Raw genomic sequence first — 25,182 nt, 5'->3', positions numbered from 1 at the left:
ATTATCTCTGACAAAACACTAGTTGCATTCCAACTGCAGCGTTGCAGTCTCCCCTCCGAACCCCCGTTGCCGGAGTAACGCTTTTCCAAGCGCGTTCCCATTCCGAGATTTTTTCAATGTGATCAATGGAGCGCTGGAATTCTCGCGAGAGTTTAGCGCGACGTGGGTTGGAAGGATGGGGGGCGGTTGCACTGTGGTGACGTCATCCCTCCAGCGGCTCGTCCATGAGGCGGAGCATCAACTTTGTCCTAAAACTTCCAACTTCCAGCAAGGAAGCAGCCCCCGGGATAAAGGCTTTGTTATGGACAGTGAGTAGATAAATTGGAATATTAACGGTAAAAGACTCAGAAATACCGAGCTTCGTTTCTGCTTGGCTGGAGGGCTCAGCGTGAGGAGCCGAAAAGGAGGGGGGAACGAACGCCGAACGGTTGGTGGTGGGGGTGAGGAGACAGACGAACGGAGAGAGAGGTGAGTGGAGCCCCGTTTCGTGGACTGGGACAGGTGGGGGCTGTCCGTTGTGGGGCTGAGTGGACACGGCGTCGGGAGCTCTCCGCGGGGATAGTCACAGTTAGTGTGTGAGTGAGTGAGCGAGCAACGCAGACTAGGTGTGCGCGGCTTTCCCCTCATCTCTCTCTCCAACTTTCACAACATGGAGACGAGACCAGGACCAGGTGTGTCGGCTCGCGGCGGTGAACGAGCGACTCCCTCCTCGCGCTGCAACGTGCGAAAACTAAGACCCTTGCCTGGCCAGGGTTTATCATGGCTCTGTTCATTTTAAAATTATGTACGAATCATGTTAGAATGAGAAGCGCGGCGACGTCGCGTTTTGAGACATGTGCAAATGCAGCGGTCGTCCAGCCGGTGTGTGTGTGTGTGTGTGTGTGTGTGTGTCCAGGGGCGGCAGGGCACGGAGGAGCAGCGGAGCTTTGCAAACACGCTAGTGTGCTGCCAACTATTATGCGGCGCGTGAGCTCAAAGGCACGTGCCACCTCCACCGAGTTCACGAGATCCCTCATGTTTTGCCAGAACGTCGCGCGAGCGTGTCAGACACAACAGGTAACGTGTGCGCTACCCAGCAGACGTGCACGTGTACGCGCTGCCTGCGGTGTAACGCGCACAATGCTGTTATTACGTGTGGATCAGGTTCTGTTACAGAGTGGACTGCATCGTCTTCTGCTGGGGGGGCGTGACAGCACTTTACCGCTCGGAACGGCACTATTAAATGTCAGTAAAAATGAAATTGTAAACCTGCGCTAAATTTTTCATCAACCGCGTAACGAATATGCGCACACATACTTTGTCACCACTCTGTTTGATATGTGAGGTAGGGTCTATATACAAGTGGTGTATGCTGAAGGCCTGCATTTCTTCTGCTATGTGGGTCTCTTCCGCAAATTATGTTCCGCAACCCATGTAATAGATCTATGATTCTTCTCATGCTTTACAAAGTTGCAGCTAGGATTTTTTTTTTTTGTCTGGGCATAGACTATGTGGCAGCAGTGTTTTATTAATGTCTGTCAAGATGCAGTGCTGTTTTTATTTTTTATTTAAAAAGGGAAAGCTGGTAGTGTAATGGTTAGCTGGTGCCTTTGGATCTAAGGTTGTAGGTTTGAGTCTGACCTCCAGCTGTAGTACCCTTGAGCAAGGCACTTACCCTGAATTACCCCAGTAAAAAATGACCCAGCTGTATAATGGGTAAATAGTTGTAGGTAGCTTAACATTATAAGTTTTTCTGGGAGGGAAAAAGTGAATAAATGTAATGCTTGAGTAGGGGGTAAGTTGTCTATATAGTAACAGGACAGTTGAAACAAACTTTGTACCATTTTATGGGTATTTGTCATTTCCTGTAGTTTGCTGTACAGCTCCTATAATCTCTTGGTCAGCGAAGAAGTTGTTGCAGGCATTCGGGAGTCTAAAACTCAAGATACTCTGTACATTTTTATGAAACAGGACACGACCAGATATGTCCAACTTTTTTTCCCAGGTAACATGGAGCAACAAGCCTTCCTCTGCTCTAGATCCCATACTGATCACAGGTCACTCAGGCCAAAAAAAAATGACAATGTGGCACAGCAACATTGCTGTTACTCTGTGAAGTGTGGGTGTGTTGGTCTTGTGGCTCATGGATTACTGACGTCTCTCTGGTAGGGTGTGCTTGGGTGGACAGATGGGTGGATAGTTGCAGGAAATGGAGTGAAGTGTGTGTGTCCATAGCTGTGACTGCTGTATTTGCCTCTGTTATGCTTCTTTTTTTGAGCATAATTTGAAGTCAGAATTTAGACCAGTTTTTTTTTTTCTTTTCTTTTTTTAAAAGGATACTGGCAATGCAGCACAAGTTCTTGTCTTTTTGAGATTAAATGGCTTGTGTTAGTGTGCTCTGGTTTCCTCCAACAGTCCAAAGATGTTTGTCACCAAATCAAAATGAGTGAGTACTTTTCTGGATGGACTGGCATCCTGTCCAAGATGCTGGCCAGCCTCATACCCGATGTTTCTTGTGTAGGGCGACGGTGGTTTGGTGCCTGTCTTGAATGTTTACAGATAATGGATAGGCTGAGTGGTTGAGGCTAAGTGTCTGGTTTGTGCCTAAGTGGAATCACCCTTCTATTATCCCTCCTTTCAGATTCAGGGAGTCTGTTGGGTTAAGTGTAATTTATTTGCTTGTGGAGTATTGTATCTTGAGCAGAATATTACTGCTAACCTGCTAAACTTGTAGTCTGAAGGTTGTTGTTCAGACCCCTCTCACTGGTACTGCTACATTTGTTTGGCAACATACTTACCCTAAATTGCTCTGGTAAAATTATATAGCCCTTTAGGTCGATGAAAGCTCTAGATAAGCAACAAATTAATATTTTCTATCGGGTAAGGGCTCTGCAGGACAATGAGAGATTATATTTGAATAGCACTTAAATGTAAAATGACATTGATTCAGCTGGTAGGGATAGTTGTTAGTGTAGTACTTGGAGCTTTTGCCTTTGGAACCAAAAAGTTGCAGGTTCAAGTCTCACCTTCAGCTGTAGTACCTTGAGCAAGGTACTTATGCTGAATTGCTCCAGTAAAACAACCCAACTGTATAAATGGGTAAATGAAAGTAGTTTAAATTGTAAATTACTTTAAGGAAAAGCATCAGGTAAATGAATACATCTAAATGTAGGTCTTATACAGTGTGGTAATAGTATATGGGTTGTTCTTAACTTGAGAATTTGTGGATTCATAGCCAATTTTTTTTTTTTTTTTTAAAAAGGCACTGCATTGAGCAGATGAGTAATTTATGTTGTTAAAGTCATTATACTCCTGGTAAAAGGCAGGTTACCCTTTCCAAGATCAGATTTAGAACCAAGTACAGGGTTATACAGTGCTGCCACATCAGGCTGCAGCTGGACATGGAATGTAATGTCCTGGCTAGGCCTGGGCACTGGCACACGCTTTTCTGGCAACACCAACCTCTCTCTCTATTAACATTGGCCTGCACAATTTGCAGTGTGTTTCATACTAATGTCCTTTTTGTGTGTGATATAAACAGTATAATTTATTTCTGCTGCTTCTTGACAGCTTATTGTGTGGAATCTTTGTTCGTGTAGAACAAAGAACTTCTGACCAGGTTTTTCGTAGAGGGTTTTGAGGACGCTGGCAGAGTTGGAGGAGCAAAAGGATATGGAATTGCCACTGCTGGATGATGTGAAAACTCAGAACTTCCCACTGAGCAAGGTTTTGTTCACTCACAAGCAGTCTGCCTCCATTCTTCTAGTAACAGTTTTTGGTAGCAGTGCCTTTTGCCAGGCAAATAATTAACAGCAGAGAACAAGTGGGAAGGAATCTTAACCTACACAATGTAAAATTTGCAGGGCAACAAGTGAAATAAGAGGAAACTCAAGCTCCTATGGTCTTGCTGTGCTGCTAAGGTTTTGTTGTTTTTGACTCCTCCTGTATTCACAAACAGTGAACTTTTTGCTTAATGTAATGGGCAGTCATGTATAATAACACCCCCTCCCTCACCTTGCTGTGCTGTTTTTTGACATACAGTTAATTCTTCTTAAAATGGAGTATTTTTAAACCATGGCTTTACCTTTTATTCTTTTGATATATATAAATTTATGCAACACCTTAGTAAACAACTTTTTTACCAGCCTTTTTTGAGATTTAAGATGTGCTGTTAAACTCAATTATGTGAAACCACAGAGCTCTTCAGGGAGAAGAGACTGGAGTAATAAAATTAAGAATCCACTTACAGTTGCTGGCATAAAAGATGGCAGTCTGGAAATTGTGATTTTGTGAGTAATAGAGGAAAGATTATATTTCTAATGGCAGGTGGTTGGGTCCACAGTTACAAGCCAGCACTTGGAACAAAATATCTTATATTATTAAAAAGTGATGAATCTAGAGCGATCTTGGGATTATTGCGTTTAATATTCCCCAGCATCATGCCACATTCAGTAAGTCCAATTTGGAATACTCGTGGGAAATGGCAATGTCTGATTGGAAGGCACCTTGATGCTTCCAAGCCCCACTTGTGGTTAGGGCAGGGCAAGGTCTCAGCTGCTACTCCCCACCCCCATGCATCTCACTGGGTTGTCTGCCTGGCTCTGATCCATTGAGACTGAGATGAGACTGAGGCCAGGAAGAGGGCAAGTCCCGATTCGAGTTAATCAACATATTCAGCACCAACATCAACACTCCAGTCAGATGTGGCTGGCTAACAAATGAAGACCTCCCAGCACTGGCAATTATCTTTCCTTGCTGTATCATTAACAGTCTTTGACTGCCTGCTTGGACTATTTTCAAAAAGGGTTTCAACAAAAAAAATAAGGTGTCTTAATGTTTCGTCTTCCCTATTTGGTACAGCCTTTAAGTTAAATTTAACTTTTTTCAGATCATCAAATTAGTGCAATTGATAGCTCCTTAAGGACACTCTCAGGAAGGCAAAAATTTTAAAAGCTTCTGGTACAAAGACCCATGTAAGACTCCCTACTTCCAGCTGATCAGTTTCTCTGATGAGAATGACACTTAAGTTTTCTATTCTTTCTTTTTTAGCTTATGGAAGGTGGATCTCTGGGGGCTAAAGTGTATCCTGGTGCAGAAATGTTGTATTTCACTCAGAATGTCACTCCTGTACTGGCAATTTCTTCACAGGCATGCCCCCTGCCTATACTTAAATTGCTTTTTAAGGTCACATCAAGTTACAAAACAAAAATGTACACAATTTTGTTTTGCCTGTGTTTCTGCAGGAAAGGGAATGGTAGTCGGTGACCTCTGGCACTGCTTTGTAAATGTTCCGGTATAAAGATGGTTAATAATTATAGTTGTCACTTGATCCTTTTGGGTGGCAATGTATGTGTCTGCTGCAGCTCCAAATTGAGGCAGCTGGTAGCAGACCTCTTATCTGTGTGATTGGGGTGAAGGCATATCCCTCTCAGCACAGTAACCACTGGAGTCATGAATTAATGGGGCGGCCTAATGATTTTCAGCCGCACTGTTTTACCACTGGTGGGGTTTTTGGCTTCTGTTCAGATGCTGTGGATTTTGTCTTGCAGAGTGGCTGTCAGTGGTTTCTCTGGCTTCTCTGTTTTGATTTAGATACTTGGTGACTTGATTAAATACTAAGACTTGTTCTCTTGATGACTTGTGTGATTGTGCAGACCACATTACAATACACTGTTGCTCGATTGAATTGCTTTGGGTTGATACATACCCACGCTGTCTGAAACCACTTGTCCCAAGCGGGGTCACAGTGAACAGGAGCCTCACCCAGCAACACAGAGCACAAGGCTGGTGGGGGAGGGGACACACCCAGGACGGGATGCCAGTATGTCGCAAGGCACCCCAAGCAGGCCTTGAACCCCAGACCCGCCAAAGAGCAGGTCCCAGTAAAACCCGCTGCACCTGGGGGGGGGGGGGGTTGATATACAGTGCTGGAAATAAATTCTAAAGAGGCAGATACTGTACTTTTTTGTAGTTTTTTGACATTAAACTTGGTCAGATCTTTTTGTCAGTTCTAGTAGTGTATGAATGGGGCCAGAGAGAAAAAGTGAAAATAAGAATTTTTGTCATTTTCTTGGTTTGGAACATGATGAAATGTGCAGTCAGGTATGAAAAATTAATGTCACTTAATGATGGGGATATGTTCTGAGAAATGCATAGTTAGGCCATTTCGTCATTGTGCGAACATCATAGAGTACTTATACAAACGTAGATGGTATAGCCTTGATGCAGTCAAGAGACACAGTAAGCATAAGATTTATGATGCTGCTGCTGCTGGCGTAACACAGCACAGTTTACTATAAAACTTTTTATAAGTAGAAAGAGTATACGGTAGCAAAGTACAGTATAGTAAATACAAACTGGTAACACAGGTGTTTTCATCAAGTATTATGTACTATACATAATTGTATGTGCTATACTTTTATATAACTGGCAGTGCAGTAGGTTTGTTTACAGCAGCACCACCACGAACATGTAACATGTTGCATTATGGCAGCTACTCTGTCGCTAGTCAATTTTTGCAGCTCTGCTTTAATCTTACGGCACTACTGTTGTATATGCAATCAGTTGTTGAGTGAAACGTTAAGCGGCGCATGACTGGACTCCCTGACTTAACCTAATTAAGAGATGATTAATCAGTCAGCTGTTTGAATACAATCAGGCCTGATTTGGACAAGCCCTCTTCAATGCAGTCTTCAGTTATTTACTATATCATTGAAATTGAGCTAATTGTTTTATGTATGTTTTCTGGAAAAGGATGGCATGCCCCCTCCAAGTAAGGGGAGAGAATTTGCCCCAGGTGGAGGAGTTAAAGTATCTTGGGGTCTTGTTCATGAGGGAGGGGAGAAGGGAATGTGAGATTGGCTGCGGACTGGGAGCAGCGGCAGCAGTAATGCGGTCGCTGTACCGAACTGTAGTGGTGAAGGGGGAGCTGAGCCATAAGGCAAAGCTCTCCATTTACTTGTCGATCTATGTCCCTACTCTCACCTGTGGTCATGAACTCTGGATAGTGACCGAAAGAATAAGATCAGATACAAGCGGCTGAAATGAGTTTTCTCCGCAGGGTGTTGGGACTCACTTTCCGTGACAGAGTGAGGAGTTTGGACATCCTGGAGGAACTCAGAGTAGAGCTGCTACTCCTCCACATTGAGAGGAGTCAGTTGAGGTGGTTCGTGCATCTGATAAGGATGCCTCCTGGCCACCTCCCTTTGGAGGTATACCAGGCCCGGCTAACTGGGACAAGGCCCCAAGGTTGGCCCAGGACCTGCTGGAGGGATTATATCTTACAGTTGGCCTAGGAACAGCTGGGGATCCCTTGGGCTGAGCTGGAGGAAGTTGCGGGGGACCGGAGCGGCTGGGCCTCTCCGCTCTCCCTGTTGCCACCGCGACCCTAGTAGGACAAGTGGGAAAGAAAATGGATGGATGGATGGATGTTTTGTGTATTGGCTAAATTAAAGCTCATTTACTCCTCTTCGTATCCTCACTGATTTAACTGCTGCTGCCAAACAGCTGGTAGAACAGTTTTTAAAAATTAAGTTTGAGATTTAAAGATTCTGTTAAGGATTTAACAGTTAATTGCCCATTTTGAGGTGACATGTGGGTATTGTTGGTGGTTTTCAGGCTGTGAGTCAGCCTGTGCATAAAAGATGTCACTGCTGGTAAATTTTGTTTTTTTTTCCTCTCTGTCATAAGGGTGTGTCACTGTGGTGAGCCCATATACCGGCTAATGGTGAAATGCCATGTCTGGTCCTCTGGGTCTGTGCTTCATCTGATCTGTGGTACCCTGAGATTGTAATGGGTGTATTCTGGTTCTGGAGCATTCTACCATTTGTTTAGGTTCTTACTTGATTTGCCTGTCATTTGCTTTCGCAAAGTGACTGATCAGAATCCTACTGTATGTTCATGTCACAGCAACTCGTTGCAGAGGTAGGTGGTGAGACTGCATAGCCCTAGAATGCTAATGTGTTGTACTTGTTGCCAAGATGAAATTTTTTAAAATGAATCAAGTCAACAGACTTTGTCCATTTCAGAATTATGGTGGACAGGTTTTGGTGTTAAGCTTCAGCCACAGCCAGTTAGCAGTGATACTGGTAGCTTGATGGGTGTTTTGAATTACACAATACATTGAGTCACACAGCTCCCCACAGCTGTTGTCTGTGCTGATTAAATAGGCTGTCATGTGGCAAGGGTGAAGACTGGATGGTTCAAAGAATGTCTTTCTTCCTTCGTGAATTGTGTGAACAGTGAACTATTTGGAGAAGCTTGGTAAGCATAGAAGCTGATCAGACTGTATTTACATGACCGCTTTCATGTCCCTTGTAGCAGTCATAGGGAACAGTGTACAGTGTCTTTTGGACATGCTATTGAAAGCCATGGCTTCCCCTCCGCCAGGATTGGAAATGCTGAAATTATGCACAGTTGAACCACCATATTGAGACATGTATAGTTTATTTTAATTTGGTTTATTGGCAAGTGTTTATGTACTGCCTTGCCAGTTAAGACCCCAACCACCTGTTAAATGTTCCCTATTTTAAAAAGCACAAGGGTTTCCTAGTAAGAGTGACCATAATGGATCCCTTAGATGATTGGTTGTGGAATGCCTTGTTTTATTTTAATATATACAAACATGCATCACTTAATGATGGGATACACTGTGAGAAATGCTTTGTTCGGTGATTTCGTCGTTGTGTAAACATCAGAGTACTTGTACAAACCTAGATGATATAGCCTCATAGCAGTCACAGGAGATGTGGTAAACTTGATTTATGATGCTGCTGGCATAACATAGCACATTGTTTAACAGTAAACTTTTTATAAGTAGAAAGAGTACAGTGTAAAATACATAAACCAGTAAGGTAGGTGTTATCAAGTATTATCTACTGTTCAGAATTGTATGTGCTATACTTTTATACGACTGAAAGTGCAATAGGTTTGTTTACACCAGCACCACCATGAACATGTAACACGTTGCACTATGATGTTACAACGGCTATGACATCGCTAGTTGATTAGAATTTTTCAGCTCCATTGTAATCTTATGGCACCACTGTCATGTGTGCAGTCAGTTGTTAAGCAAAACGTTGTTAAACAGCACATGTAGTAGACAAACCAGTCTGGATGAAAGGGAAAAAAAATCTGGTGGGGGGTTGGTTTTGTGCTGCTTATTCCAGAAGTTGGAGTGGTTTTTTTTTTTTTTTTTTTTTTTTTTTTTTTTTTTTAAACTTTTACTTTTATATTTAATTGTTGTGGTTAATCTCTGGCACAAGAATTTCCTTTGGGATGAATAAAGTTTTATCTTTTCTTATTTTACTGTATTATTTGCTAGTGTTGGTTATATTATTCATGACATTGGTATTCTTTTCATTTACAGAATTCAGTTCACAACAATAAGTAGAGGGTTCCAGAATGGAGAATGCCTATTCAACTTGGTTATTTTCCAGACAAGCAATAGAGGCTAAAAAGCCTTGACTGTTCTTTGTTTTAAGAACATATTGCTAAGTTTCAGGTTGTATTAAAAGATGTAACAAGAGTTGCTGGGGGTGAACTGCAAGCATGCAGGATGCATGCAGAACAACAGAGGTACATGAACATCAGGGCTGCCATACATCGTTTTTTAAAATGTGTCCATATATCTGATGGAATTCTGCAGAACAGTAATAAAGCCCTTTTCAGCTTTATTGTGACTTACTGAGACTCCAAAGAGCCTCAAGTTGTCTGAGAAATCAGTTCTAACACAGGTATTGCAGTTTTGCACATTGACTATGGATGAAAGTAGATTCTGAATGGCAGCTGTACCAGAAACAGATTTTAGAAGCTTATAATGTTTTTGTTGAGACTTGGTCGCAGAGGTTGTTTCAATGCGCTGTCTCCTTAGTCTTTTTGTGCCATTAGCTATGTTAAGCTTTTTTTAGAAACCTGCATTAAACTTGCTTATTACTGATATGGTGATTGATAATTAGTGTCTGACTTCAAAAGCTACAGAGACATGTAGTAATTGTACTTTTATAAAATGTTCCTGCTTTTCCAAATGATTTTTATGGTATTTTGTCTGCTCCCTGTATTTTAAATTGTATGGAATAGCTTCATTTGAAAGGATTAAAAAGGAAACTTTTTGAGGATTTTTGCTTCTTTTGCAAGTACAGACTTGGTGAGTTTGTCACTGAACGGGGCAATGTCAAGCACTTATTTCTTCATTACTGCTGAAAGATGCAAAAGTTGTTTTTTTTTTTTTTAAAGAAAAAAAAAAATATCGAAGGTGTTCATGCTTAAACAACCTTCCAACCTTTGAGTATTGTTACATCAGGTACTCTGAAATCGGTGTTGTCTGTACGTGAGTAATGCAAATGTTGCTGTAAAGGGGTAGTACCATAAGGTGCCTTTCCCTTATGGTTGGTGTAAATGAGCACATTGATGATTTTTTTTTTTTTTTTGAGCATCTGCCATCCAATTCCCACTCCATTTTCTCAGTCTGATTGCTTTCATAGATCTTTATATAGCTTGTGTTAGTGTGCCTTATGTTACACGACCCTGCATGTGTTGGTTTGCTGGGTTATTGAAGTCCTTAATATAATCAAGTCACTTGGTGCTTTGCTGTTCTGTCAGTGCCATTGAGCTGTTTGGAAGGCGTGATCGAAGTGGATCCATGGGGTCATGGTTACCCTACAGTGACCCAAGTCTTCCCTCAGGGGACATTGAAACAAGTATTGTATGGAACTGCCAATGTGATCAACTCACTTTACTGAACAGGTCCTGGCATTAATCAAGAAACTTCTCAGCTGATGCAGAATCATACTGACATTTTTTTCCACCTCCACCCGTTGGCTTAGTTGTCTCATTGTTAAGCAAGTGTTGCTGTGCACACTGCAATAATCTATATAGGTGTGGAGTCCTGTTGGATCAATGCACTGTGATTTAACTGGGCACCTCCACTGAGCTAGCATTGGTGCATTGGTTGTAGTAGTGCGAAGGTTAATTACAGTCCTCATCTTCCCTCACAAATTGAATATGTGTACTTCAAAAGAGTCCTTAGATGCCTTTCTGGCTGAACACATTTTAGGCACAATAATACTTTACTGGAAACTTGCTACTGTTTTCTCTGAATTGCTGAGATGTGATGTATTTACATTGCGCAGATAGTGGCAGATCGCCATGAGGTGACAATACCTCAAAGCTGGAGTGCTCTTTATATGTTCAGAATGAAGTGTAGCGCTTATGAGTCACCCAGAAAAACATCCATTCAGGTTGGACTCGCAAATAACTGGCAAGTCCGTGTGTTTGCTGTCTCAGGGATTCAGTAAAGCATGGTGAAGTCTGAGGTGGTCCTGTCAAAGGCAGTGGTGGGACCTTTGCACTTGTTGCTGTAGCACCAGCTTGCAGTGTGAGTGTTAGAGAGCTGAGTAGTGAGCACTTTGCTAGTTATCTCTTAGTCATTGTAGTTCTATAAGTCACCTAGCATTAGTCAGTTCATTCGTACTCTGTTTGCTGGTGAGGATAAGCAACCTATAGGATTCTGACCCTAGTTTGCATGAGACAGAGGGAGCGTGACTAGTAGTGGGCTGTGCAATTGTTCTCCTGGCATTTCCTGTTCAGCCTTTGGAATGTGGGAACTCGGGGTGTCCAGGACCTGCAGCTGATGGAAACCACGAGAGGGCTCTGCCCACACAATAGGGATGAGGTCATCCCTTTCAGCTCAACACAGGAGAGCAAAGCCACATGAATGGGGGGGGGGGAGGTGGGTGGTGGCAATGACGCTGACTGCCTACCCCTGCACTACCGCCATGCTTGAGAACCTCCCAATTTCCAGAAATGCTAAGTAAACATTTACTCTAGTGGAGGAATGATGAGTTGAATAAGCATGAGCAAAAAAGTGCTTCCACAAGCTGAAAGTCGCACCTTATTTTGCATTTACCGTCCTAGGCATACACTTTCTTTGTAACATAAGATTCATCTAAAATTAATATAGATGTGCATTTTTGTGGTGGTAGAGGTTTCCCTAGATTAACTTTTGTCTTTTTTTTTTCCCCTGCAGAAACCACAGAATTTTATATTGAAGTCTGAAATGTTAGTAAAACTGCATTGTTATGCACAGCCTGATGCATTTAATATGCCATTCAAGACATGACTGTAGAAAAACTGCCACAGGAAATTCTTTATCCAAAGGACAGGTGGGAAAACTTAAATGGGAGGGAAAAAAAAGAAACCTTTTTCTTTTCTTCACTGCTAGACGGGCTTAGTGGTTCCCCTTAGCCAAGCGTCTCTTCATTGCAACTTCTGCAAAGGACTTTTAGTGCATTGCTAACGCTCTGTGATGAAGAAGCCTTATTTATGCCAACATCTGAGGCAGCCAGGGAAAAGTGGCTTTTTATTTCCCCCCTGGAGTTGTGTTGAGTGGCAGCCATAAACCTCATTTTGCAGAGCCACTGAACTGGGGGCCAGCTTGAAAGCTGCTCTTTTCTTCTGAGGGTGGCATTTGGAGAGGTAGCTAGGTGCTTTCTGAAGTGAAGTTGCAACCTGTTAACTGTTCAGACAGTTTAATGAGCCAATATTTGGTTAATGAATAAAAGTACTAAATGTAAGATTTATGGCAATGTTTTGAAATCTGTTTAGGGGCAAGTGGATGAATTTTTAGGAGTACATGGCCCAACTGATCTGTCCTTCATAAGAAGGTAAATGGGTTCATTTTGTCAAGTGGGTTTTTGTCATTCCTCTATAGCTTGTATACAATGGAATGAAGTGTTGTTTCTCCAGGACCATAGTGCAACACAGAACAGTATGCAAGATTACATAAAATGCAAATACACAAGTGTGAGACAAGTGCAGGACAATAATTTTGCAGGACAATAATTTCACAGGACATGTGCTGTAAACTGTTTTGTAGTGTAGCAGCAAAAATGAATAAAATGGGTCTGCAGCTTTCTAAAGCATGGGTGTGCAGTGGTATTGAGTCATGCTGGGTTAGCTGTTTGTTGTTCTTATCTCAAAACTTATGCGCAATGTTTCTGTTTTTCCACCTGCTGAATTATACCATTCCATCACTTGTTTCATGTGTCCACAGCTAATACAATTTGGAGAACAGTATAACCTAAACTGACATTTATGCTAGCTTTTTCTTTACTCTCCACAGCATGACCATTGTAAATTAGAGGCAAACACCATTTTTTTCCCCCTCTTTTAGACTGCTGTTAAAATAGTGCCTTCTGAGTTTTTCTAGTGTGTCAGTAACTTGAAACTGATGGTGCTCCAAAGTGTAGAATCCCAGAAATTTAAGAATATTGGTTCTGCAGCTCACCTGTAGTTGTTCTACTTGTTAACTGTCATTTTGTGTGGCATGTTTGTTTTGCTCTTTATGAATCATTCCTGGTGTCAGATCAGCAGTTGGTGACAGGTTGTGAATCACTGCTGTGACTTGGCCCACAAAGTCATTTTTGTTTTCCCAGAGACACACCTGCTGTTGGGGGGGGACATCAGACAGCGATTACCTCACTTCCCACAAGCATCCTATCTTGAGTCATGGATTGCAAAGATCAGTTGTCTGGTCTCACCTCCTGTTGACCATTTTCACCCTGCTTTCGCTAGTGCTGCTTCACACTACACCCTTGTGTGGCAATGAAGCAGCTCTTGGCACAGAGTACGTTTTTCAAGTGGAGTATAGCATAATTCTGATTTGCACGTTTGTGGGAGCAGTCAAACCACCTCCCACATAATGTCACCTTTTCTCATATTACTCTATTCAGGAGATGGGATTCCATTAGCTGTAGTGAACTGGCATCCCATCCAAGGTTTTACCCCCCTTTTCTTTGCGCCCAGTGATTCTAGGGTAGGTTCCAGATTGTGGCAACCCTAACCAGGAAAAATGTTTTCACAAACATGTGTATGTGTACTTAAAACAATTTTACATGGAGTACTCATCATTCTTTGTCATATCTATTTTTAATTTGGGATTTGTAGCTTTTTTTGCAGTGGTTTCATAGGTTTCCCAAACAGTTTTTCAGTTGAAATGGAATAAACAGCTCTGTGAAGTCTTTCCAGATAGTGGATATGGATTTCCAAATTCTGAATCCCATTAGAGTTCTTAATTGTCAGTCATTGGCAAAGACACATTCTTTAAAAACCTTCTTGCTGTTTTGAATGAGTAAGAAGTCTAAGGGCACTGATTATGCTGTCTGTGTTGTAAAAGCTGGTGGCTCATCCATTGACTGTCATGTTTATTATTAGGTTTTGGTATTGCATTACATTTTAACATCTGAGAGAGTAACAGCTTTGCAGCTTAACTATCAGCTCTTTGAACATTTGGCTAATATACCGTATAGCTGCTTATCTTGTGCAATATAGAAGTGCACCAGCACTCAGCCACTGGCCGAGCCTTTAATGGTCAGTAGTCACCTTCCAACAGCCATCTTGTTTTGAGTGCTGCTTTTTTATGACTTTTGGTTTTATATAGGTTTTTTTTTATTTTATTTTAAATCACTTGCAAAACATATTTGTTAAACATTTTTCTATCATTTCTAGATGTTTGGGTTGCATATTTGACTTCACTAAACTGTGTAGAAAAAAATTAAGGCATTTGAGTAATCATTTAAATTTTCTTTTTGTGAATACAAGCTTGTTTCATATGTCAGAGGCTTTTAGGAGAATTTATAACTTAAACAAATGTAATTTGTACTTTAAAATTTACATAACAAACCATCATGTTTCAGAGAAATGCCTTCAATGTCAAATTTGCTGCATCCAACACCAGACAAAGTGACCAGCTCCTCCACGTGTCTTCTTGGTGCTTCTAAATTATCATAATCGGCACTTTTGAGAAAGCACCCTTTCAGATCTTTAGTCTCTTTTGTAACTATCATCTATAGTAATGCGCCATAAAGGGAAACAAGTCTTAAAGATGATGCTAAGAAGTTGAAACAACTGGGATGAGAGTCTGTCAGTTTGAAATTTCTATCAATAAACCACATTTCTTTACATTTATTCATTTAGCTAATACTTTTATCCAAAGCGACTTAGTGTTAAGGTTACGATTATTTATCCATTTATACAGCTGGGTAGTTTTACTGGAACAATTTAGGGTAAGTACCTTGCTCAAGGGTACCACAGCTGGAGGTGGGGATTGAACCTGCAATCTTTGGATCCAAAGGCAATAGCTCTAACCACTACACTACCAGCTGTCCCTTTAGAAAGGCAATATTGGGAATAACTGGAGTTCTCTGGTAAGGTATGGTTATTGTAATGTAATTTAACAGCAGCTTCTGAAAGCACATAGTTTTAAGTTGCAAACAGTTTGCAACAAATATTGGTATTTAAGATTGCATTGAAAAAGAATAGAAAAACAAAGTAAAAATGGAAAATTAAAACGGTAAGATTAACATTTGAAAGGAGACGGGGGGGGAAAAAAAATAGGATGCATATGTGTTAGCAGTACTAAAGAAGTGGGTTTTAAGCCTGAATTTACATTTGTTTATTTAGCAGATGCTTTTCTCCCAAGCAATGTGCATCTCATAGAAAATACAAGGTGTGTATTAAATTATCAGGAAGAGAGACTGTGTAGATGCATGATTCTGAATTGCAGTTGGTTCATATGGTAGAAAATAATAAACTAATGTACCTCACACAAGTAGCTCCATAAAAGTTTATCTGAATATCAACATTTCCTAATCACATTCCTATTTAAAAAAAAAAAAAAAAAAAAAAATTCCATTACACGAGTAGCTGCATGAAGGTCTCTTGTTCAACTGTAATGATCTCAAAACATGAACACTTACATATTATGTGAACTTAAGACATGATGAGGAAAGTGAGTCTGGAAGAGGTGAGTTTTAAGACTTTTTAAATGTGGACAGAGATTCAGCAGTTCTGAGTGAGAGAGGGAGGTCGTTCCACCACATCGGAGCCAGAACAGAGAACCTTTGTGGTTTTGCTCTTGGGCTTTTGTACATTGGACCACCAAGTGGGCAGAGGTGGAGGACCGTAGCAGTCTGGTTGGGGTGTAGGTGGATGATCAGGTCTTGTAGATATCTGGGAGCAGTTCCATTTATGCTTTTGTGGGCCATAACCAGGGGCAGTAGCTGGAAGGCTAGAGAGGAAAGAGTTGCAGTAGTCCTGGTGCGATATAACCGTGGCCTGGACAATTAGTTGCACAGAGTCTGTTGTTATATAGCGGCAGATCCTATGCAGGATGTATCTGCAGGTCTGAGTTGTGGCTTCAATGTGCTGAGAGAAAGACGGACTTGAGTCAACCATCACTCCTAGACTCTTAGCCGAAGAGGTAACAAAATCATCAGTTCTATAATTTGGTAGTGTTTGCGACAGGAAGGCAGACTAGTTGGGAGGTGAAGGATCTCTGTTTTGGAGAGATTGCGTTAAGTGGTGATTAGACATCCAGGCAGAGATATCTGATGGGCAGGCGGCGATGTACAAGGAAATGTCTAATGCTGCAGGTGGAAATGAGAGGAAGAGCTTGGTATCATCAGTGTAGCAGTGGGAGTTGAATCCATGAGAGGTGATGGCAGGGCCGAGGGAAGAGGTGTAGACTGAGAAGAGTACTAAGCCCTGTGGGACACAAGTTGAGAGAGGCTGAGGAGACAAATAGGAGCCCAACCAGACCGCTTGGAAAGATTTTTCTCAGAAAAATAGGTAGTACTCAAACCATTTTAATGCTGTTCCTTTGACGCCAAGCTGACAAGGTAGAAGTGTCCAGAACAGTTAGAAAACTCTGGACTTGGTTTTTCATTAGATTTTCTCCATGTTTAAAATATTTGGAAGCAGCTTTGCATGCTTGGTGGGAAATTGTTAATGGTGTGTTTTAAAATTTTTTTTAACAAGGATTCACCTTACAAACAATTCTTTAAGAAACTGCTTGTGAGGACAGTTTGTACTTGCCGAGTTATATAAATTCTTTTCAAAAGAATTCATGTACTCATGCTTTGCCTAATGGGGTTTATCTGCTCTGTGAAATTACACTGTTAGCTGAAGTCCCTCAACTAGTATATGTAACATCTTCCTGCTTCTTATCACTTTTAATGCCCTTAATGATTTCTAACATTTTATTTTATTTTGATTTATTCTCCTCTACCTTTGCAACATTTTAGGTGATATTTTTGTAGTGTCACTTAGGGTTGTTTATGATAAGGTCTAACAGACTGTCACTGCAGATAACGTTTGAATCTAAATTGTTAATTTCCTTGTGAGATTAAGGTTTTATTCACGGTGGTACAATTGCATTCATGTTATAAAAGGTGTTTACCCAAATTTGCTAATATTTACATCTGTATATAGTTTCTTTCCTTGATGTATTGAAAATTTTAGATCCAAAATTGAACATAATTGAGGATTAAGATTGGTTGAGGCTATCAGTTTGACAGGAAGTAGATACATGGAATATTTGGTCCTGTTATGGAAGAAGCATCGTGCTTATCTCCTTTGTAGAGTGAGGCATAGAAGGCAGTGAATAAAATACCCAATGTGGAAGTAAAATAACCACGTAACTAGGCAAAAATGCTTTCCTATTGAATAAGCAATTTATATGAAAAAATTGTATCTAAGCCGTTGGTATGGTTTTTCCATTGTGTGAGACCCTGTAATATGAGTGAAAGTTGTATATTTTTTTACCACTGAAACAAGACTAGCTAAAATGGATGGGTGGGTGCCAAATACCAATCAAATGGACACAATTACTTTGGTCTAACTTAGTTACAAGGCATTTTTCCTTCATTAATTACTCTGTTGTACTGTATGGCTGTCAGGCTGTGCTCAGTCACTTTTGTATCTGTTAAATACTGTACACTAACAAATGTTCACAAATAAAACATTCGTACAGCATATTATGCTGTAATGCAGTAGATGTGTTCCTTTAAACCTTTGTTATGCAAAATCAAACCATAAAAATAAAGCTTATATGGAAAATGGGGTTAGATGTAGACCTCAATGTCACCAAATGCCTATCCAAAGCTTTACAAAATTTAATGATGATCCTCACATTTGTTCATTTAGCTGATGCTTTTCTCCAAAGCGACTTATTGTTAAGGTTACAATTATTTACCCATTTATACAGCTGGGTAATTTTACTGGAGCAATTCAGAGTAAGTACCTTGCTTAAGGGTACTACAGCTAGAAGTGAAGCTGGAACCTGCAACCTTTGGGTTCAAAGGCAGTCGCTCTAACCACCACGCTACCAGGTATCTGCGATGTTCACATTATTTAAAGTATTACAGTAAATTTAGGGTTACAGTTTGGGGAAGAATGAAAACAGCTTGAAGGATAAAGACAGAGGTCTTGAGGCTGAGTTAGAAGCTGCTCCATCTCTTTCCTTTGGCCTTTATCACAGATTTGTTACCATTTATGCAGGTTCTAGCAAGAAATCTCTAATTTTAAAGAACTGACTATTCCAATGGCACAGACTAAACTGTGTTCTTCCATTATGTTCAAAAATGCTTTACAAGTGTTTACCCATTTATACAGCAGGTTAATTTTTATTGAAGCAATTTAGATGAGCTGTTACTCAGGTGTACTAGAGCGCATGGTGGAAGTTAAACCTGGAGACTCCAAGTCCAAATGCAATAGTATGCTACTTGCTGCCATGTTACCCGAGTAGTAACTGAGAGAAGGATTTCTTGTTAAGGCTATTTATTTATAGCAGACCCCGCACACCTCATGAGAGCAAGAACACTCCTTGTATCTCGATCTCTCTTTTGAGGCCAGATTCATGATCCCTTGAACTTAGAGCCCACACAAGAGCACAAAGTATGTGTTTAGGGTGGAAGGAGAGGGTGGCAGGTTGAACAACACCAAATTACATGCTTTGTTAGCAAGTACCCGTGTAGCAAGCCGATCCTACTAATTTTCTCCAGCTCCCCTGCTCTGAGTCAACATTGTGCCTGCAGTCCTCAAGCATTTCATGACAAAAATAGGAAAGCTAGTTCTGCTGATTCGAAGCCCTGCTCAATGCTGAAAAGACCAAACTGTGTGTTGCTTTTGGTAGTGAATTGACAAAAGCGGCTGTGAGCTTGTCACCTGACTCCACCTACAAGCCATTCCACTCCTACATGTGGGGGGGCGAATCTCTGAATAGGGTTCTGGTGCACCCAGTTCTTTATTGCAGTGTAGCAGACCTGTTTAAACAGAGTTGTTTGTGTTTTTCTGGCACTGTCTCTGCTCCTCGCCTTTGACTGGGTTGGTTGCTGGAGGCTGGCAGAGCTTTGCACGTCCAGCTCTATCTTTGGCTGGTTCCTTTGGTTTACTGCTTGTAGTTTCAATCCCTCAGGAACATGCTTGCATGTTGCCATTTTAGCTGGTAATTGATGCTGTAACTATTTAGGAAGTCACTTCTGTTTTGTCACTTTGTATCAGTTTCTCTCAGTTTTGAAAAATGTGAAAGGCACCAATAAATCATGGCAAATTTTGTATTGCTTGGCTCAGAGAAGCTTTGCACCTTGCTCAGTCAAGTGAACGGCAAGGAGTTCCACGAAACAAAAAGGCCGAGCTGAACTTTTACAGCATAGCTTAAAAAAAATTTTCAAATCCAGGAAATATGTCAGATTTCAGTTGCTGCATCTTGGCCCATCTACAGGAAACTAGTTTTAGTGCAGTTATGTGTCTCATGTGGAAGTCATTGGTAAATAGGACATTAGGTTTGTGGGATGATGTGAGTTGGTGGCCATGATGAGAGACAGGATCATGGACTTGTGATCTGAAAGGACAGGAGCTGGTTGTATGATGTACTGAGAAGGAATCTTCATCTCACTTGCTACTTATTCTCTTTCCTCCCCCATCTTTTTCTTTCTCTGTGGGTATGAAGCTGTCTGAAATTAAGTAAAATAATCCCACAACTGTAAAACAATTTGTAGCTTTACGCTGATATTTCCGTGTCGTCATCTTTTTGTGAATTTGTCATCGAGGGATATGACAGCCAAAACATTGCCTTTCAAAATACAGAAAATGGATTCCACCCCATGCCCCCTTTGTTTAGTTTTCTCAAAGCACTTAAAGGTGGTATTTTCTTCATCCACAAAGTTGGTGGATGTGGTCTGGAGTAAACTCTTTACTCCTCCTGGTTTTCTATGCCAGCAAGTCTGGAAGTATAGCTGGTTATATTTAGAAGAATGCACTGTCTTCAGACCTCAACAACATTCTGTTAACTTTTGACTTGGAGGGGGGAATAACCATGCCACAAAAACCAGATGGGGTGTAGTAACTCTCTGTTCTGTGCTTCACTGAGTGCTGAAAATAGTGACTTATATACAAGGATCAGCAACAAGTGCCTAAAAACGGCAGGGTTAAATGTTCACCCCTAGATACTCAGGTGTGACAAGACTTGATAAACTTTGCACTGCAACCCATCTTGAGATTCCAGTTCTTGGGCTTCACCGTATTCCCACCTATTGTCATGGCTTTCTCAAAAAGCAGCAAGTCCTGGACTGGAGCTCTGTACTAGTAACTTGGTGTCTGTGCATGTACTCATGCATTCAGAATTAATGGGGTGAAGGAAGTCTGTCACATCAATCCACAGGAAGGTCGGTTGAACCGGTATCCATGCTCTCGGCAGAACAGCTGAAACTTTCCTGCAGTCTGTTTTTTGGCTTCCTGGAACACTGCCTAAACGGTTGAACATCTTAGACTGGTGGCAAGGCTTGCTAATAAATGTTTTGGAATGTTGGCCTTCACAGGACGTTGCTTCCAGCAGTGTGATGGGCCCGGAGTGTTTTTGTCTATGCTGAAGTAATTTAATTTCACCTTTTCTTTTGACTCCCTCTATTGATTCACCCACACAGATGAATGGTGGTCTAATCAGCTGAGCAAGGCCTTAACATTGGAATGGTGGTTTGACAGCGGAAATTAATCATGACAGTTTTTAATTGTTTTAACTGTTGATCTCAGGCAACAGTATGAAAGTCCCTTTGACACAGGCTGGGAAAAATTCCAGGTGTTGCCTTGAAACCCTCAGGTGCCTTCTTACTGAATCAAGGTGGGTCAAACCCACAGTTCCTTCCCCACAACTTGTAGGTTAACTACAGGGCATGTAGGACAGGGCACCTATACTCTGGTCTCCCCACATGGTATGCACAGATTAGTTGAGGTTGATTTGCCCTTTACAGTTGGAGCAGCTACACCACAAATGTGTGTTAGTAATTTGTTCTAATCTAGACCACCTTGCTCAATTTTCAGGCCAACTTTTATACAACTTGGTAATTTGGGAACCTCCTGATTTGAACCTTGAACATTTTGGATCTTCCAGCTCAAACTCATACCTGCAAGTTGAAAGTGCTTGAACCATTTGTAACCTGCCATTTCTCCATGCTTCTCAGCTTGGTTGAACATCCAGTTGCATGCATGTGCTGGAATCTTTGGGTTTATATACCTGTGTGTTAACTGTGAAAATTGCTCTGGAACGTAGTGTGTGAACTGGATTTGTTTGGAGCCAAGTGGGCCTTGGTTTTCCGTTTTGGCCTGGTTGCTTTTTTTTTTTTTTTTGTTGAGGGCATTGTCCTCTGATGGATGTGAGGAAACCCTTTTGTTTCAGTTTGGAGGAAGTGTCCAGATGTCTTCGGGCCCCAGTGTAAGAGCCCAGATCATTTCAGCCCTTCCTCTGTCAGTTGGTAATGGGAAGGGGAGAGCATGTGTTGGTGACCCTGTTGAAGTGAAAGTGGAATCCCTGGGATTTTTACTTCAGCAAGGAGGGCAGGGCCTTGCATGTGTCAGTGTCACATGTTTCATGGCCTATTCCACACACTTGCCTGAGCACGAAGAATGTGGATCTGTCTATTCCCATGACAATTAAATGGGGATGTTGCACACAAACTAGAATGACAGTCTTTGATTTGATCACCAAGACAACAGTAGCTGCACCTGTTGCCACATGTTTGAGTTCTCTGTTCGTACAGACTGCAGTTAGTCTCTAGGTTTAAGACTGAAATTCTTGTCTCTAGGAGTTGAAAATACACCAAGTATTTGTCGTCCTCTCAAAGTCATTAGCAGGGCTTCATGTTGGCATGATGTGATGTGTATTTCTCCATTTGTTGTGATTCTGACAACCATTCCATACCATTCCGAACCACCTACTTTTTCTCAGAGTGCTTGTGTTTGACTTCTTTGGTGCATAACAGGAGATGAGAAGCTTCTTTTAGTTACCTTATATAGAGGCTTGCACCAGAATGTGGAGCATTAATGGTGTTGTTGAAAAGTCTACACGTTTTTCCTTTTTGTTGTTTTTGTTTCCAGCCACCTTGCCAGCAGGAGTTTGCTATGCCTGTACTTACTGCTCCAAGATTCCACATCCTTTCCAGAATCTAGGCTCGTCATAAATTTCCACAGATCAAGTGGAGGCGGGGAGCAGGAGGGGGTGCTTGGCTCCAGCTGCCTTCGTGACCTGTGTGGAGAAGGCCAAGGCCCTAGCAGGGAGGGGCTGTGGAAGGCCTCACCCTCTTCTGTTTATGGCTTGGAGGAGTTTGTTGTGCATGTCCTGAGATCTTGGGTTAGGGTGTCTTGTAGACTTCATTCTAGACTTTCCTGAAGTGGTTGCATTTTTGGAAAATTTATAGAAAAAATTGTTCAGATCTTCATACAGATACAGCAAGTAGCTTGCCCTTATACAGTCCTTGTTTTGAGGCAGAAATGACAAGGGAAAGATGGAAGAATAGTGGGGAGTGTTTGTGGTCTTTCAGCTGAGGCAAGTGGAGCTGATTTCACAGGACTCAGCAGTCCCCCACATTGTGCGCACCATTCAGCTGTAGAAGTGATCCAGCCCTTTCGTTACCCCACCACCCAACAGACTCCCGTGAGAGAGAGAGAGAGAGAGAGAATCTTCTGCCAGTTGTTTCAACCAGTCCCTTGAACATTTGAACCTAGATTAGATTCTCTGTCCTCCCTAGTCATGACTCCTGAACCATGAGAACTTTTTCAAGTAGGCCCCCTCAGCCACTGAGAGCAGTGTTTTCAATGGCAATCTCAAATTCTGTAATTTAAGGGGATAACTTCATAAGGACAATCATAAGAAGTAATGTAAAGTTCTAAATTTAGTGAGTAGCCTTCTGCTGTGTGAAGTGCAATTAAAAAGGACCTCACAAGCAAGCACCTTTTGGGCACTAAGGGTTTTGTTTGTATACTTATTCATTTGTTTTTTTGTATAGGAAAAATTCCCAGCCATCCCCAGGTGCTAAGGTATGAATCAAGCGAACAAATGACCTGATCTGCTTTTTTAGGCTTTCTCTTTCTGGCCGGCTTCCTGTCTATTCAGTGATTTATTCCTGGCGGCCTGGCTTGTGGTTTTACTGCCTATGTCAGATATAATAGTTCCCAGCATGCCGAGGGTTCCCAGGCGTCTCTACAATGGAGCGGCTGCTTGTCTCCCTGGCAACTGAAGTCAGAGCAAGAGCACAATTTATGTACCAGTTTTTTTTTTTTTTTTTTTTTTTTTTTAACTATCTGAACATTGGTTTAAGAGGCTGGTTAAAGATGGTTTTAGTTTCTACTTTGGGTCCTGTTTGCAACAACTCCATAAAGAATTAAATTAAAAATGTTACATTAACTTTGATAATGCAGGTAAAGTTGCCATGTAAAATATATTTTGTATTCAATTCCTGGTGCCATAATTAAATAATGGACTTAAATTCAGCTGTTGGTACCTTTCAGTGTGTAGTTAACAGCCATTTCTCCTTGTAACTGTTGTTGATTACATTTTACTTATTTATTTGAAGCTTTTCTCAATTGACTGATTTACCCATGTGTACTGCTGGGTGATTGTACAATAGTGCATGTCTAATAGCGCCTGGGTGGTGCGAGAGAACGTGCGTTCAATCCCCACTCAGTCTGTGTGGAGTTTACATGTTATCCCCGTGTCTGCGTGGGTTTCCTCCCACAGTCCAAAGACATGCTGTTCAGGTTCCCCCATAGTGTATGAGTGTCACAGTGTGAGTATGTTTCACTGATGCATAGATAAGTAACCCCTTGTAAGTAGTGTATCTAGCAGTGTAGTCACCTTGGTGAATAAGAATGTGTGGGCTAGTAACACTACATAGTATCCATTGTAAGTCGCTTTGGACAAAGTGTCTAAGTGAATAAATGTAAATGTAAAATCTCACAGAAGTTTTGCTAGTGGCCAGGATGATGCATCAGAAAATGTGTGTGTGTGTGTGCATTAGCCATGGCTACTGTTGAAATGTTGACGTTCCCCATCTTTGTCAGTCTGCTGTCTCTTTTTCATTTCTGTGGTATTTTTTTTTTTTTTTTTTTGTTGTTACTTGATACTGTGGCCACAAATGGAGAACTCGGGCCTTAACTTGGCATACTATACTGAAACATTTTGCTTACAGGCTTGAACGGGGATTCAGATTTGAGATTTGTGTTTTGCCATTTATTACTTTCTTTGATCCTCTAAATCTGGACTTAAACGAGGAGACAAACCATGGAGCCTTAGGAAGATTAAAAGGGGAAGTGGCAAGTACTAAGACCTGCACTTCTCATTCATTCTGTTCTTCAGGTTTTTGTCTTTTTTTTTTTTTTTTTTTTTAAAACCATAAACAAGTACATAATCTTTTGTTTGTCATGCAGCAAAGTGCTGCAGCAGGTGTCTTTGGTGTCTCATAACACCTAGGCTTGGGGGGTTGAATTTGTTTGCTTCAGTTTCCTTCAGCAGTCCTAAGGCGTGTATTTCAAGTGAACTGGTGACTACATTATTTTGTGTATATTTGAGTGATAGACTGGCGTTCTGTTCATGTTATACCTTGCCTCTCACCTCAGATTTTTGGGATGGGCCTCAGACCGCAATGGCACTGCATTGGACTAGCTGTAATTGATGATAATGAATGCCTAAATGTATTTTTATCAGTGGATTTCAAGTATTTTGCTAATTATTTGAAAAAACTTTCTGGGGGTGGTGAAAGTTTTGCTGCTCCTGCTAGCCCAGTGCTGATGAAATCAGATGATTTTCATACTTTAAGAAAACTTTGGTTTTGCCACTGGCTTTTTACCCACCCTCCCCCAGAATCCTGTTTCTTTCATCATCAAATCAGAGTTGCTGCATGCTTAAGGTCACATCAGCAAATCATACAGGCTAGTCATTGAGAAATAAGGAGTCTAGTTGTCTTGCATGGGATTATAGTTCTCATTTGAGTCTGGATTGCGATCACCAGTGCCAAGCTGCATGTGGCCGGAGCACGATCTGTCAGGAGCACTGGTAAACTGGACTAAAACAAATAAATTGTGAGTAGAGTAGGAGAG

The 25,182-nt window shown here is 41.4% G+C and overlaps 1 protein-coding gene across 3 annotated transcripts in view; it reads left to right on the top strand.

Annotated features, from left to right (window-relative positions):
* Positions 1-217: 217 nt before the first annotated feature.
* sipa1l1 (signal-induced proliferation-associated 1 like 1) overlaps positions 218-25,182 on the top strand; it is a 78,426-nt gene continuing 53,461 nt past the window's right edge. For 2 of the 3 annotated variants that reach the window (XM_018727671.2, XM_018727669.2), the window contains exon 1: positions 218-468. The gene's annotated coding sequence lies outside the window, so the exon portion shown is untranslated. Of the gene's footprint in view, positions 469-1,025; positions 1,057-25,182 lie in introns of those variants that run through there. The other variant, XM_018727670.2, reaches the window with a different exon arrangement.

This window comes from Scleropages formosus, chromosome 15, assembly GCF_900964775.1.
Source record: "Scleropages formosus chromosome 15, fSclFor1.1, whole genome shotgun sequence".
In the NCBI taxonomy this organism is placed as follows: Eukaryota; Metazoa; Chordata; class Actinopteri; order Osteoglossiformes; family Osteoglossidae; genus Scleropages; species Scleropages formosus.
Note: the sequence above shows the minus strand (reverse complement) of the source record. Positions and strands in the feature narration are given on the sequence as shown.